Here is a 17,845-nt window from a genome sequence, read left to right as displayed (position 1 = left end):
GGTGTTCAAGGGTGTTTTGAAGGTGTTCAAATGATGTGCAAGAGTACTTATGAAGGTGTTCTGGGAGTATTCAGAGGTGATTTGGGGGTGTTCGAATGATGTTTTTGGAGTAATTCAGTGTTGTTTGGAAATGTATAAAGGTATTTTTTGTGAGTATTCAAATGATTTATGAGAGTGTTTTGAAGATGTTCAAAAGTAAAAGTGCGTATTTAACTTCGTAATATGTAAAATTGTGAGTAGTGAATTTAACGAAAGTGGATGTAAGCGATGTGGTGACTTTCTGATGCATGTGTCCCACTTTAATGAACTAAAAGGGTTAAAACGAGAAAAATTGGGGGTTATGAGTGAAAATTGTGAGGTGTTGGTTGGAGTGTGAGGGTTTGGGAGGGTGGGTAAAAGGGTAGACAAGATTCAACCTGTGTGCGCGTGACGTCACTACTATGTTCCCTTATTATCTTGAATGAACTAAAAGGACCGACCTGATTCAACCTGTGTGCGCGTGACGTCACTGACCGCCGAGTAAACGCTTTTTTTTAGTTCATTTAACTTGTTTAGACCTGTAGTAAGCATGCCCCCATAGGAGGAGTTCATTTGAATGCTTACCCCCAGAGGGGGGAATCCAAAAAACCTTGATCCAAGGAGATGAAGTCTTGGTATTATCGAGAAATTTTGGGGTGGGAGTGAAAGTGAGAGGGGTAATCCAAAAATTTGATCCAAGGAGATGGAGAATTTCGAAAACCCCATAGGGGGGATCCAAAAAACTTGATCCGAGGAGATGGAGTCATGATATTGTCGAGAAAATTTGGGGATGGGGGGTGAAAGGAGGGGTACCCAAAAACTTGATCCGAGGAATTGGAGAATTTCGAAAAACTTGATCCGAGGAGATGGAGACTTTCGAAACCCCCATAGGGTGGAATCCAAAAACTTGGTAATATCGAGAAATTTTGGGGTGGGGGTGAAAGTGAGAGGGGGAACCTCAAAAATTTGATCCAAGGAATTGGAGAAATTCAAAACCCTTGATCCAAGGAGATGGAGACTTTTCGAAACCCCCCATAGGGGGAATCCAAAAAATTTGATCTGAGGAGATGGAGTCTTGGTATTATCCAAAAAAAACTTGATCCGAGGAGATGGAGAAATCAAAAAAAAACTTGATCCGAGGAGATGGAGAAATCCAAAAACCTTGATCCAAGGAGATGGAGAATTTCGAAAACCCCATAGGGGGGATCCAAAAAACTTGATCCGAGGAGATGGAGTCATGGTATTGTCGAGAAAATTTGGGGTGAAAGGAGGGGTACCCAAAAAACTTGATCCGAGGAGATGGAGTCATGGTATTGTCTAGAAAATTTGGGGTGAAAGGAGGGGTACCCAAAAAACTTGATCCAAGGAGATGGAGTCATGGTATTATCGAGAAAATTTTGGGGTTGGGGGGGTGAAAGTGGGAGGGGGATCCGAGGAGATGGAGACTTTCGAAACCCCCATAGGGGGGAATCCAAAAACTTGGTAATATCGAGAAATTTTGGGATGGGGGTGAAAGTGAGAGGGGGAACCTCAAAAATTTGATCTGAGGAGATGGAGAGCACAAGAAAATGAAATTCAAAAAAAATTCGAAAAAAATCGGAAAAAAATTCGAGGCGCGGGGGCGATCCGGATGACGCTGCAGAAGGCGCAGCAGAAGGCGCGGGCGGGGCTCGCGGGCGGGCGCGCGGGTGGGCGCGCGGGGCGGGGCGCGCGGGCGGGGCGCGCGGGCGCGGGGCGCGGGCGGGCGCGCGGGCGGGCGCGCGGCGCGATGGTGGGGTCGCGAGGCGGGGGGGTCGTGGGGGGTGGGGGTATTGGTTGGGGGGTCAAGGGTGAGGTAGTCTCGAGGGCGAGGTCATGGTCAAAACCGGAAGTAACACCTAGGTGTGAAAAGGTGACCCTCCAGCTGCTGGTCCTAGACCGGATACACCGCCCAGTGGAAGGCCCAAACCGGAAGGGACGCCCCAGAGGCAGGCCTAAACCGGAAGGGACGCCCCAGAGGAAGGCCTTTTCCGGAAGGGACGCCCCAGAGGAAAAATCGACTACTTATATATATATATATATATATATATATATATATATATATATATATATATATATATATATATATATGTATATATAAATATCTATATATAATGTCGTGCCGAATATGTAAAACTGGTCAATTAGTAAGAACTCATTTAAAATTAAGTCCTTTCTGAAATTTTCTTTTATACGTTTAAAGATATATTTTTTTCATTAATGTTAATGTAAAAAATTTTAATTTTGCACCAAAAGAATCTTAGAAAACTTACCTAACCTTATTATAACAAGAGCAATTTATTTTAGCCTAACCCAACTAAATATATTTTAGATTTGTTTACATTAATTTAATACTAAACAAACACAATGAAATATATTTTTTCGTTAGGTTCAGAATGATTTGGGCGAAATTATTGCATACACAAATTTTCACTTGTCCTATATGGCAAGATGAGCGTTGCTATTTAAGCCAAGATAGCAAGTTCTGCCTATTCGGCACGACATATATATAAATGTATATATATATATATATATATATATATATATATATATATATATATATATATATATATATATATATATATATATTAACTTATTTATATAGAAATTCAATTACATTTTAGGGCAGAAACTTACGTTATTGCTCTCGTAAAATTTTTAGCCGTCGTCCGAAAACAATTTTTAAATTAACATTTTTTGCGGGTTTAATTATTATAATTTCATTTCACTATTACACTATTCTAAGTCTTTAAATATTTTTTATTTATTTTACTCTTAATTAAGCCATTAAACACTTCTAATTTAACAGTCACCCATTATTTCTTGTTTAGTGTACCTGGAGTCGTTCCGGGGGTCACCGCCCCCACGGACCGGTCCCAGACCAAGCCTCCTGGTTTCTGGCCCAGTTTAATTATAATGACCAGAAATTTATATTTTCCAGTGTTTTTACTTATTTATAGCCAGACATTTGGTTTATTGGAAAGCCCATTTACTACAGTCACCCACCAGGAATATTTTTATACCTTGAGTAGAGATTAAGGTAGACTCACAGCATATATACAGTGCATATATATCCTGGTGTTAACCCTCGTATATGCGCAGGGACAATAAATGTTTTCAGTGTTTAAATGTAGTGAATATTACTTTTTTATATATTTGTTATGAAGATTGATGGACTGAATGCACCGACCCCAGGCTGAGGGACTGTTTACCTCAAATTACTCGTCTTTCTTTTCATTTTTCTCTTTGTTGGACTGAAGAAGCCACTGGCTGGCGAAACGTTTCCAGAATAAAGATTCCCTTTATTATTATTATTATTATTATTATTATTATTATTATTATTATTATTATTATATTAAGTATTATAATAGATTCAAACTATTGGTGATTCGTTACAATAATTATATTATCAATATTACATGTGATAGTCAACAGTGACATTATTTTTTCGCCTGTTAATGGAAGATTAATCACTGGTGAATTATTATTATTATTAATATTATTATTTTTATTATTATTATTATTATTATTATTATTATTATTATCAAAACTAAACGTTAAACCCACAGGGGTCATACAGAATCGCTGGCGAAGCCTCGTTACAACTATTTAATTACACCTGATTTCCCGTGGCTGAGGAAGAAAAACGAAGACACGAAGGCAGACAAGGTGAACAATTTGACCGAGGTATAAGAGAGTTTTGACGATTAAAATGGTTTTCCTGCAAAGTTCGTGGGAGACTGTGGAGGCAGCGGCTGGGGTCCACCTGACATTAGTATTCACACCCGTGTTGACAACCTCCTCGCCCAGGATTTACATTATTGCTCACCATTTATTTGAGCAAGGAACATAGCGCCATATTAGCGGAATTACCCACTGTGTAAGCAGTATATATGTAGTGTTGGATCATACACTGTGCGTATTAAATGATGGTATAAACCCACAGGCACGCAAACACTGCATTAAGGCGCAACTGTAACATCGGCGGTGTTTGTAGACAAACACACTGCGCTCAACACACTGCCTCTCGCCTTCATTTGTGCGTTTAGCTTTCCTCAAGAATTTCTAAAGGTGTATTTGTGTTGCTTTCTACAGGTACTGAAAGAGCATTATGCAAATAGTAATTCGTTTCGAGACATAACACAGAACACTTCATTATATCAAATAATGCAAGAGTAAGTTGAAAAACCGCGTGTTGACGCGGCAACTTGCTGAGAATACTAAGCTTTTTCCATTATATCGGATTCATATGTTTTTTTTTATTCTCTATTTGCCGTACTCAGATTACTATTATTACAATCAGAACTAAGCTCTAAACCCACAAAGGTGCTGTATTTAGTGCATGATAATATAGGAAATAACATATGTATTGATCTTTTATATATTTTGATTTTTACGAATCATTAAACCAGAGTATATTATCCAGAAAATGCCATTAGTTATATATATATATATATATATATATATATATATATATATATATATATATATATATATATATATATAATAGAAACAGGTGATAGGTGCAAAGAGAGCAAGTGAGTAATTTAGTGTCATTTTGTCCTTTAATGTAAGATTACTTTCTCGCTGACGTTCCTCGAGACACCGCCTGAAAAATATCCTCTGTTGAATTTCATCGTGGAGAAAATTGGATTCGAGTGACTGGTGGAGGAAAATGAAGCCTGGAGCGGTATCGTGTTGAATGCCACACATGTGGCCGCACTGCCCATTTTATAGGGTGCTAATAATGAAATATTTGTATCTGCGCTGGTTTGTAAGAGATACCACTCAGAGGCCATATATATATATATATATATATATATATATATATATATATATATATATATATATATATATATATATATATATATATATATATATATATAATGTGTGTGTGTGTGTGTGTTAGGGAGGTACCACCTTCAGAACTGGACTGGGGACCCTCATCCTCAGGGAAGGAAATAAACGTATTCCAAGGAAAACTCAAGGTTCTCCCTGGAGCTGTGTATATATTTATATAACGATTCGCAAACTAGCGAAATTATTTATAAACATTATCTCTCAGTCTACAGCATTATTCGAACCTGCAAACAGCGTGCGCAGGTTCGAAACCTGCTGTGGACTGAGAAATAATGGTCACAATAATATATATATATATATATATATATATATATATATATATATATATATATATATATATATATATATATATATATATATATATATATTATTGTGTGTATAAATATGTGTGTGCGCGCGCGCACGCATATCGTCAGCATCACGGGAAATTGAAGACGCTCCCGATAAAATATTTTATTATGTTGTATATCACGTTATTTATTACAGAAATAAAGTTTTTTGTATAAATCTGTTTTGGTGCGTTCAAGACACCAGATAAAACCCGCTTGATGGATGAAAAGGCAGTTGTAAGGAGCAGTAACAGGAAAACCAGTCTCCGCGGATACCTATTGTGTCGGATCAGTTTAAAGTCGCTTCTGAAGATGATAAGTTTAAGGACGGAACTTACTGAAGAGCAGCCGGATCTTAGATATGTTAATCTAGCTGGGTAATTAAAGTTTTGATACTTCACACGGGGGAACTTGCGTACCGGCTGCCATGATGGTGCGGTACCTGTACTGTATAGGCTGCTCTCTGCCAAGTAGTTACAGTGAAGCTGTCCAGGGTTACAGTACTATAGAAACCCTGTACCATACTAACCCTATACTATAGAAACTCTGTACCATACTAACCCTATACTATAGAAACCCTGTACCATAGGTTACATTACCATAGAAACCCCGTACCATAGGTTAGCACCATAGGAACACTGGCCAGGATGTATATCTCTGTATCTCAGTTATAACGGAGTTCACCGGGAATATATCTCCTGTAAATAGCAGTGACCCTGAAAAGTATAAATAGCAGTGACCCTGAAAGCATAAATAGCAGTGACCCTGAAAAATATAAATAGCAGTGACCCTGAAAAATATAAATAGCAGGGACCCTGAAAAGTATTTAATTCTGAAAAGCGCGTGGAAAGCTACGCTGACCAGGTTTAAATTTGCTGTGCCCCTCTGGCAACGAAGCTGAGCACGATTAAATTCCCGGTATACCAAAATGAAAACGGAGCTGGTCAATATTTAATGTCTTGTATATATTAATCAAAACTAAGCTGACCAGGGTAAAATTTCTTGGGTGCCGCGGTTCAAGATTGGAACTAAATGCAAACGTGTCATTGCCGACAAGAGTGAAGACTTGTCTCTAAGTGAACTACTATTCAGACACATTTCTTTTTACCATGTGTGTAAAACCGCACAAAACGAATAGAAGCTTGTTCACCTTGTGTGATTTCTTTACATAAAAATAATGGAAGTGATCAGGATTAAATGTTTACTGTATCTGAGAGGTAGCTTAGTCTGTGATGAACCTACTACTACCTTTCCTCTACCACTACTACTACTTCCACTAGTACTTTAATACTACTTCTACTCCTACTTTACTACTACTTCTTTGCTACTACTACTTCTTTGCTACTACTACTTCTTTGCTACTACTACTTCTTTGCTACTACTACTTCTTTGCTACTACTACTTCTTTGCTACTACTCACCACCACTCCACACTACCACTCTCTTGCCACCACCACTCTCTGCCACCACCACTGCTGCGCCACCACCACTCCCACAATACCTTCTTCACACTACTGCTACTACACTTCTGCCGGCCACTACCACTTTGCCACCACCACTCTTTGCCACACACTCTGCACCACCACTTTGGCACACTTCACTCTGGCACCACCACTTCTGCACTCACCACTTCTCACCACCACTCTGGTCACCACCACCTCCTCACACCACCACCTCTCTGGCCACCACCACTCATGGCACCACCACCTCCTGGCACCACCACTCTGCCACCACCACTCTGGCACCACCACCACCTCTCTGGCCACCACCACCACACTCACCTCCACTCTCTCACCACCACTCCTGGCCACCACCACCACTTCCTACCACCACTACTCTGGCTACCACCACTCTGGCTACCACCACTCTCACCACCACCACCACTTGTCCACCACCACCACTTCTGGCACCACCACCACTCTCGGCCACCACCACTTGCCACCACCACCACTTTCTGGCCACCACCACCACTTTGCCACCACCACCACTCCTCACACCACCACCGGCTCTGGCCACCACCACCACCCACCACCTCCACCACTCTCTGGCCACCACCACTCTGGCCACCACCACCACCCACCACCACCTCTTGGCCACCACCACTCCCTCTCCACTAGGCCGCCACCACCACTGGCCACCACCACCACTCTTGCCACCACCACTCTCACCACTCCACTTCTTGCACTTACCACTTTGCCACTACCACTGCACCACCACTTTGCCACCACCACTTTGCCACTACCACTCTGCCACCACCACTCCTGCCACTACCACTTTGCCACCACTACTCTTCACACCACCACTCTGTCACCACCACTTCTGACACTCACTTGCCACTACCACACTCTCTGGCCACCACCACTCTGCTACCACCACTGCACCACTACCTTTGTCACTACCACACTCCTTCTGCTGCCACCACCACTGCACCACCACCACTCTACCACACTACTTGCCACTACCACTCTTTGCCACCACCACTTGCCACTACCACTTTGCCACTACCACTTTCTTTGCTACTCACCACTCTGGCACCACTACTTCTGGGCTACCACACTCTCTACACCACCACTCTGCCACCACACCTTGCCACCACCACTCTGGGCCACCACCACTCTGGCACCACCACCACCTGCCACCACCACTTCACCACTTTACACCACTACTCCACACCACACTCTGCCACCACTACCACTTGCCACCACCACTCTTCTACCACACCACCACTGGCACCACCACTCTGACACACCACCACTCTGCCACCACCACTCTCTTGCCACCACCACCACTGCTACACTACTACTTTGCTACCACTCATACTTGCACCACCACTGCTTTGGCTACTCACTACTACTTTGCCACTACACTTTGCACCTACCACTACCACAACCACTACCACACTGCCACTACCACTGCCACCTCCACCGCTACCACTTACCGCCACACTACGGCCACCACACCTGCACACACCGCCACCATTACTGCACATACTACCACTTGCTACTTACTTTGCTACCACTACCACTTTGCCACTACTACCACTTCTTGCTACCACTACACTCTTGCACACTACCACTTCTACTACCACTACTCTTGGCACCACCAATTTACACTCTACTACCACCACCTACTCAATACCACTACCACTTTGCTACCACCACTGCTCTGCAATCCACCACCACCTTTGCTACCACCACTCTGCCACTACCACTGCTCACAACCACCATTACTGCCACCACCACTGCCACCATTACTGCCACTACTGCCACCACATCACACTACCACTGCACCATTACCGCCACCACACCGCCACCACTGCTAACTACTTGCCATTACTGCTACTACTTACTACACTACCACTTTGGCTACTACCACTAGGCTCTCTGCTACCACTCCACTCTGCACCACTACTCTTGGCGCCACCACCACCACCTTTCCCGTCCCTGCCAGCTGGCTTGTGTATTATGGGTCCTCTCCTTTCTGTTAGTATGACTTTGGCAGTGGTCCAAGTCGGATCGAAACGTCGTCGTAAGCTCCTCTCTCCTATGTGTGGGATATTTGTGTATCTTAATCTATGGAAATAAATGGTATAAAATACCGACACAATGGAAATATAAACACATATGCAGTATAATGTGATCTTTTATTGACTACGTTTCGCCCACACAGTGGGCTTTTTCAAGTCACAAACAGATCTACCTGCGGTGGAAGGGACGCGAGTATTTATAGTCAGGTTCAGAATGCTGAGGTCAGGTGGAGAATGCTGCATCTGACTCTATAACCCCACTCGGTACATCATCAGATGCAGCATTCTCCACCTGACCTCAGCATTCTGAACCTGACTATAAATACTCACGTCCCTTCCACCCCAGGTAGATCTGTTTGTGTGGTAAGACACATATGCAACAGTTAGGTATCTTTATTTCGAAACGTTTCGCCTACACAGTAGGCTTCTTCAGTCGAGTACAGAAAAGTTGATAGAAGCAGAAGATACTTGAAGACGATGTAATCAGTCCATCACCCTTAAAGTTTTGAGGTGGTCAGTCCCTCAGTCTGGAGAAGAGCATTGTTCCGTTGTCTGAAACAATATGAAGTTGAAGTGACAGAATGGGGCCTTATATAGTGCCAGGAGGTGAGACGTAGGTTGCTTTGGGAGGGCAGGTCCCTCTCAAACCCAGCCGTTCTCACTAGTAGAGGTTGTCGAAGTTGATGGTCTGTACCAAGATACCCTTGTGTTGCAGTGTCTGACAGAATGAACATTAAAATGGTATAAAATACCGACAGATTGTTAGGTAAGACACATATGCAACAGTTAGGTATCTTTATTTCGAAACGTTTCGCCTACACAGTAGGCTTCTTCAGTCGAGTACAGAAAAGTTGATAGAAGCAGAAGATACTTGAAGACGATGTAATCAGTCCATCACCCTTAAAGTTTTGAGGTGGTCAGTCCCTCAGTCTGGAGAAGAGCATTGTTCCGTTGTCTGAAACAGGAGCTTTGTCAAGCCGATACAGTATGTGGACACAGAGGGTATATAAAGGCTCAGAGTGAGGTGCAATACTAGTGAGGTACCATTTCGATGTTCACTAGTGGTAGTAGTAGTAGTAGTGACAAAAGTTGTAGTAGTAGTAGTAATACAATATGGTAGAGCAATTAATTCGTACATGAGTGAAAGGATATGAAAGCTATTACTTGGGTAACATAAAAATAGGTTGGACAATTATAGACTGGATAGAGAAGGCCTGTTTCAGTGTTCACTCTGTAATGTGCTTTGTGTAGTATAACAGGAGAGACTACGTGATGGCAGGGTTTACTGTTTTCAGGAAGATTCTTGCTAAGACTTCGGAGATGGTGAAGCTGCCGTTGTTTTGTTTAATTGTATTCGAAACAGCGATCAGTGCTGATTCGAGGCACTTGCGTCTGCGGAAATTAGTTTCTCTGATCACTAATTGGGCGTCCCTGAAATTCATGAGATGATTGGTGGAATTTCGGTACAGGCGTTGTTCAAGTTATCGTTCCTACATGCGTAAATTGAGGCGGGTGTCGAGGTTTCTTGCTGTTTCACCTACATAAATCTTGTCACAGCCTCCACAGGGTATAGTGTAAACTCCTGCATTGACTGGTTCGTGGTGCTTTGATTTTGTCCTGGTTAGATCCTTTATTGAAGTGCTAGAAGCGATGGCGACGTGGACGACGTCCTCGTAATAACTCCCAAACGTTTTGATGTACGGAATCTTCAGGCAAGGCTCAACGCAGTTGAACCGGCGATCCAGTTTACACTAGAAGAAGAGTCCAATGACAAGCTACCTTTCCTCGACGTCCTCATTCACAAAGTAGACAACAACCTAAGATTTCAAGTTTATCGGAAACCTACCAATAAAAATGATCTCACACACTTCTATTCCAGTCAAGATACCAAGACCAAAAGAGGCATCATCATCGGGTTTTTCCTAAGAGCATACCGAATTTGTAGTCCTGAGTTTCTTGACGAGGAATGTACATACATTCACCAAACCTTCACTGAGTTACATTTTCCTTCCTTTTTCATCAAAGATTGCAAGAAAAGAGCTCTTCAGATCATTAATTCTCCACGCACCAACACCACTCCTAACAAAGTTATAATTCTTCCCAACAGCCAGGTTGCACTGAACGTTTCCAAAGTACTTTCACAAGCTAACACCAGAGTCGCCATCGCTTCTAGCACTTCAATAAAGGATCTAACCAGGACAAAATCCAAGCACCACGAACCAGTCAATGCAGGGGTTTACACTATACCCTGTGGAGTTAGGTAAGACACATATGCAACAGTTAGGTATCTTTATTTCGAAACGTTTCGCCTACACAGTAGGCTTCTTCAGTCGAGTACAGAAAAGTTGATAGAAGCAGAAGAGACTTTTCTGTACTCGACTGAAGAAGCCTACTGTGTAGGCGAAACGTTTCGAAATAAAGATACCTAACTGTTGCATATGTGTCTTACCTAACAACCTGTCGGTATTTTATACCATTTTAATGTTCATACCCTGTGGAGGCTGTGACAAGATTTATGTAGGTGAAACAGCAAGAAACCTCGTCACCCGCCTCAATGAACGCATTTACGTTGTTGTGACTCGTGGTATTTTGACCTGTTATTCTTTACATCGCTGTTGTGACTCGCGGTATTTTGACCTGTTATTCTTTACATCGCTGTTGGTTTTCATCATAAAGCCGAGGTTGTAAAAAAAAAAAAAGCACGAAATCATGACAATAATTATTACTAGAAAGTTAATTAATGGAAAATATTGACTTGAGTATAAATGTAGATACTATGAACAAATTCATTATGGCTGATGATCCCAGTTTCTCCAGGTGATAGTCCCAGTAAATGATAATATTAACTTCGCTAGATAACCACAGGACATAGGTGTCCCGTAGCTCGGTTGTTAGTGTAGTCAGCTCTTACATTGAGGTCCATGGTTCGATCCCCGGTACGGATGGAAACAGGGCGTGTTTCCTTAAGACACCTGTTGTCCCTGTTCACCTAGCAGTAAAATAGGTACCTGGGTGTGAGTCGACTGGTGTGAGTCGCATCCTGGGGGCAAAACTAACCTAAATTGCCCGAAATGGTCTGCATTTCGGGCAGATTAGGTTAATACACGTTGTACATGTGCTAGTAGAAATAAGTATTATTATTATTATTATTATTAGATTACAGCTGGCAGTTATAACTTCTCTCTAAACATCAGGATACCTAAGTTAGATTAAGACACACAGAGTAAGGCAGCATTTTGGTGCTCTTCTCGTCGCTGCTGCTGCTTTCCATGCTGTTCATGTAGCCGTCGTGGCCGCTGTTGTTATTGCTGTTTCTGTCGTCGTTGTCGTCGTCGTCGTCGTCATTGTCGTCGCCTGAAAGAGTTGATGAAACATGAAATGGAAAAATTCTGAAATGAACCTCAGGGAACGTTAGTTATTTTCAGCCGCCAGTTGAAAATGTAGACAGATTTTTCCTTGAAGGAAAAACAGTTTTTGGTGTTTATTCATTTGCAGATTGTGTGTGTGTGTGTGTGTGTGTGTGTGTGTGTGTGTGTACTCACCTATTTGTACTCACCTATTTGTGGTTGCAGGGGTCGAGTCATAGCTCCTGGCCCCGCCTCTTCACTGATTGCTACTAGGTCCTCTCTCTCCCTGCTACATGAGCTTTATCATACCTCGCCTTAAAACTATGTATGGTTCCCGCCTCCACTACTTCACTTTCTAGACTATTCCATGACTTGACTACTCTATGACTGAAGAAATACTTCCTAACATCCCTTCGATTCATCTGAGTCTTCAACTTCCAATTGTGACCTCTTGTGTCTGTGTCCCATCTCTGGAACATCCTGTCTTTGTCCACCTTGTCTATTCCGCGCAGTATTTTATATGTCGTTATCATGTCTCCCCTGACCCTCCTGGCCTCCAGTGTCGTCAGGCCGATTTCCCTCAACCTTTCTTCGTAGGACAATCCCCGTAGCTCTGGGACTAGTCTTGTTGCAAACCTTTGCACTTTCTCTAATTTCTTGACGTGCTTGACTAGGTGTGGATTCCAAACTGGTGCTGCATACTCCAGTATGGGCCTGACGTAAATGGTATACAGGGTCTTGAACGACTCCTTACTGAGGTATCGGAACGCTATCCGTAGGTTTGCCAGGCGCCCATATGCTGCAGCAGTTATCTGATTTATGTGCGCCTCAGGAGATATGCTCGGTGTTATACTCACCCCCAGATCTTTTTCCTTGAGTGAGGTTTGCAGTCTTTGGCCATCTAAACTGTATGTGTGTGTGTGTGTGTGTGTGTGTGTGTGTGTGTGTGTGTGTGTGTGTGTGTGTGTGTGTCTGTTGGCATGTTTGTGCATTGGAGATGTGTGTGTTTGTGAGTGCGTTTGTATGTGTAGGTGGGTGGGTTTGTATTTGTGGGTCGGTGTGTTTGTGGGTGGGTTCGTATTTGTATGTGTGGCTGGGTTTGTATTTGTGGGTGGGTGTGTGTGAGTGGGTTTGTATTTGTAGGTTTGTATGTGTTATTGGGTGGATGTGTGTTTGTAGGTCTGTGTGTTTGTGGGTGTGTTGTGTGTTTGTGAGTCTGTGTGCTTGTAGGTGGGCGTGGGTATGTGTGACATACCCGTGATCCGTATCGAGGGTTCTATGTTGCAGTCCGGAGAGGCCAGACTGCTTTTTTGACTGCTTGGTCACCCAGGCTGTTGCTGCTGGTATCCCGCAGGCCTACATGTCCCCAACAAGCTGGCTAATCTAAAAAAAAAAACTAATATTATTGATCAGGAATTTTTGTAATATCTGCTGATAACAGGTTGAAGAGTCTTGGACCTCGGATGTTGACACGGTGTTCATTAATTGTGCCATTTCACATTTCCAGTCAATTGTTATGATAGTGTTGAGCTTGGAGACCCCGACCTCCGAAGTACTTTCCTTGTATTATCATCATTTGTAGCTCTCATCTTCGCTCTAGAGAGTATATTCCGAATGCTTTGAGGCAGTAAACGACCTTTATGCATTTTCCAGTTCTGATATCTCCTCTGCCTTTAAAGTTGCAGTGAGCACTGAACAATATTCTAGACGTGAGCGCACAAGTGACTGGAGGAGCATCGTGTCACAGCGCAGTTGAATGGTTACATTAACCGTCCCTCATCACAGAGACGTTAGTGCAAGAGTATCATCAATGGCCTGACTTTTTTTTGTGTGTTTTTGAAAATTCTCGTGATCCAACTTGTCATCTTCCCAGCCATTAATGGGTTTTCCTTGTTTTCTCTAAACGAGATGTTATCTGACATGATTTTTTTGAATGTCATTTTCCCTGCATTTCCTGTTATATTTATTGACTTGTTATATAGGCTATCGCTATAGTCACAAATATTATATCACTTCGTAGTCAAACCGTCTCTATTATTTTTTCTCGCCGGTATTGCTACACTTCCTGCTGAAATACGTTTTTCTCTTTATAACATCGGAGGTTATGAAAATGAAACGACAAAAGAAAAGTCTTTACTATGTACGCGAAAGTACCCACCATCAGATGCTAAAAGTCTTTTCTAAACTTGCTAAATTTCCTTGCAAAATCTGTGTACACAACTCACGAAATCGCAATAACACGATGGCAGACAAATCGCAAAACTGGTGGGTGGGGTTCGAACTCATGGCAGGCGAGGGTTCAGACTGCATCCGTTCTGTGATCTGCATCCACAACGTCTGTATTTTTTCCTATCTAAATGGTTTTATCGTAGGTATACTAATAGCTGCGAAAGGTAGCATTTTTCTGCTGTAATACCATGTTGACTTATCTGGAGTCTACCTGGAGGGTGTTCCGGGGGTCAGCGCCCCCGTGGCCTGGTTCGTGACAAGGCCTCGCATTGGATCAGGGCCTGATCAACTAGGCTGTTACTGCTGACCGCACGCAAACCGACGTACTTGAATAAGTTCCCGTCACCTATGGTAAGATTGTCATTTAAAGGGCAGGAGTGATGGAGACTTGACCTGGTACAGCACCCACTGTGCTCGTGTGGCACTCAGGTTCTCTACATTGTGAGGGTCACCAGTGGATGGTCACCAACACCTGCGACCCCCCCCCCCCCCTTATCAGCAACGGCTACAGTTTCAACAACAGTGTCACCAACACCAGACACCATTGTAGATATTATTGTTGAGTTCAAATGTTATTTTATTCATTTAATTTTTCATTTTTCTTTCAAATAGGATATACCTTTCATGTTTTGTTGTTTTATGTTTGATTTAATAAATAGTGTTTATCTTTGTGAATTATTATTTCTTTTTCTATTCATTAATTTTCCTGAGGAGGAGCCAGCCTGAGTAATACTGTCTGAAGTTGTTACAGGGCTGAGTAAGCCTTCACATACATAAAAGTGCATTTAGCAACTCATTAAGGCTACTCACATAGAGATGTATAGTGTATATTGGCTCCCTCACCTTCGTGTGTTCGTGTGACTTGTAAATGATCCAAGTCGGACCGAAACGTCGTTGTAAGTTTCTTATGCGCGGGTTATTTGTGTATTGTGGACCTAAAGTGGTTTGGTCTTGGTCTTGCAGTTGCAAGGATGCCTGCTCAGTGGTTCCCTTCCGCCGGTACGCCTTATGCAGTTTGTTTCCATCTCATCCGAAGTACCGTATTTTCCGGCATATAAGACGCACGACAGACGTATCATAACGGTAACTCAGTAATGCTATTCAAGGGATAATTACCCTCTTACTTTACGCTAAAGCGTAACCCAAAGCCTACCCTTGACCCTGATCTTGAGCATATTAAGCTCAAGCTGATTTTTCAAGAGACTCTGTGGGCAAAATAAGTCGCGCCTTATATGCCAGAAAATACTGTATATGTTTGCAAACGAGGAAGAAAAGGACACAGTTGTATCTTTTGCGAGGTGAAAACTTTAGGAATGCTGTCCTCGACACTTGACACAGCTGGAAGAGTGAGCTAACAGTCATCTCAACCACAGTGCTTACCACCACTCTCCCCTTCTCCACTCATCAGCCTCTCTGCCACTCTCCCTCGCACTTTCTGTCTCCTGCCCTACTCTCGCACCATTGCTCTTTTTCCCCTCTCTCCTATTCACGTCTTTTCTCCCACATTGGACCTTTCAAGCTTCCCATCTTTGATCAGGTGAGTGGGCAGGGTGCAGAGTTTGAGTGTGTGAGTGTGTGTGTGTGTGGGGGGGGGGGTGTAGCGTTAATTCTTCCCATTTTTTTTTAATTTAACACTAAATTTTTTCTACCTGTGTGTTCCTATATTTTAAATTTTTCATTATACTTTTCCAAACGTGTTCTAGTAACTGAATCGCTACTCACTTCTTTAGCCCTCTCTCTCTCTCTCTCTCTCTCTCTCTCTCTCTCTCTGTCTGTCTATGTCTCTCTCTCTGTCTATGTCTGTCTGTCTGTCTGTCTCTGTCTGTCTGTCTGTCTCTCTCTCTCTCTCTCTCTCTCTCTCTCTCTCTCTCTCTCTCTCTCTCTCTCTCTCTCTCTCTCTCTCTCTCTCTCTCTCTCTCTCTCTCTCTCTCTCTCTCTCTCTCTCTCTCTCTCTCTCTCTCTCTCTCTCTCTCTCTCTCTCTCTCTCTCTCTCTCTCTCTCTTTCTCTCTCTCTCTCTTTCTCTCTCTCTCTCAGAATAACCTAACTTCAGAACTTGGCTCTAGCAATAACTTTATTATAGGTTTAATATTAATATTAAGCATTATGCATAAAAGTTGCAGAGGTTGAAGTTATCTCTGAACCAGGGCTCTGATTTCCTCTGTTTATGTGATGTTTCCGATGTCTCGTTGTGAAAACATACTGTGCATATGAGTTGGACGAGAAATAAATGCTATGAAAAGTGCCTCCTTTGAGAAACAGTGACTGTTAACCTAATGTCTGCCCGTCTTGTTGATAGCCGTTCTCCTGCTGTCTACGAAGTAGAGAAGGGTGAGGGATCTCGAGAACATTAGCTGTTGATATCTCTGCAGTGAAGAGTGTTGAAATGACAGGTCTAATTAACTCAGATAGAGGCCTAAGTCATCTTGGGGAAAGGTAAGCACGTCCAAGACACTGGTGCATATTGAAGGTGAGAAGAGCGAACTTTTGCCTCGCATAGTTTTCCTGCTAATGCTGTCGAGCAATTATGAGGCGCTTAACGCAGTTAATTTCTTTGTTGCTTTAGTCTAAGAATCTTCTTTTCATTTTCATGCTAGTTCTAATATTTATTCCGCGCTGTCTAGAAGTCGCCATCTGTGCTTTTAAACTACGAATGTAACCCATCGTCTTTCTTTGCCCTGGTAGATAAAGCTGTAAAATGGGGCTGTAGTTTAGCATAGTGGGCAGCTCCATTTTTGTCTAAGTAAAGGTTAGAGTGCAGTCATGTGTGTGGGCATAGGTTTCAGAGGCGAGGTTCAGTAGGTCATTGAAGTAGATCCTTCATAACAAGGGACTTAAGAGGCTTCCTTCTGATGCGCTGACACCGAGTGACTCACGAACTCTGATACGCTGACACCAAGTTAATCACGGACTCGACCTCACTGCCAAGTACTCTTTGAAATCAGTCTTTAAAGATCATTACTGAGGTACATATTAGAGTCAGGTAGCCGCAGTTCACTACTACTCTGTCAAAGTACTAGCAGTGTCCAGTGCAACAAGGTGAGCTATTTTCTATTCATGCAGTATCTGGTGCTACACAGTAGAGGTTCAGCAAATCACCGGTAGAGCGACCTTTTTACAGATATTTTGATGGTCACGTAGTAACAAGATAGTGTAAAATGGATTTCATTTATGGTCAGATTACTGCAACAGTTTTGTCAGTGACTGAGAGAAGTGACTTATATCTTGTGGTTGCTATTCGCTGCTCTACATCTTATTTTGTTAACTGGGACAAAATTGGCATTCTTTCTCAGGGAGCAGCAGAGTTGCTCGATGTTAGGTAAGGTTTGTCAGGAAACAGGCCAAGTGCTTTTGTTTATCTGACTGAGACTTTCCGCTGGCTTACTGGTCCACCCCTTTAAAAATTGTGGTTATGATTCAAGGTGAATGATAGTGCCCATTGGTAAGCACTAATCACAATCTTCGTATTTTGTTTTGGTCTCACAACCTTTCCTGTGACCAGGAATTTAAGAAGGATAAGG

General features: G+C 42.7%; 1 long non-coding RNA gene across 2 annotated transcripts in view; it reads left to right on the top strand.

The window, feature by feature from the left end:
• The window catches only part of LOC138853578 (uncharacterized), a 62,057-nt gene extending 57,600 nt beyond the window's left edge, over positions 1-4,457 (top strand). For both annotated transcript variants that reach the window (XR_011392743.1, XR_011392744.1), the window contains exon 3: positions 3,606-4,457. This is a non-coding gene — a long non-coding RNA (uncharacterized lncRNA). The remainder of the gene's footprint in view (positions 1-3,605) is intronic.
• Positions 4,458-17,845: the final 13,388 nt, after the last annotated feature.

This window comes from Cherax quadricarinatus, chromosome 33 (genome assembly GCF_038502225.1).
Source record: "Cherax quadricarinatus isolate ZL_2023a chromosome 33, ASM3850222v1, whole genome shotgun sequence".
NCBI lineage: Eukaryota > Metazoa > Arthropoda > Malacostraca > Decapoda > Parastacidae > Cherax > Cherax quadricarinatus.
This window is presented reverse-complemented; position numbering and strand designations above follow the sequence as displayed.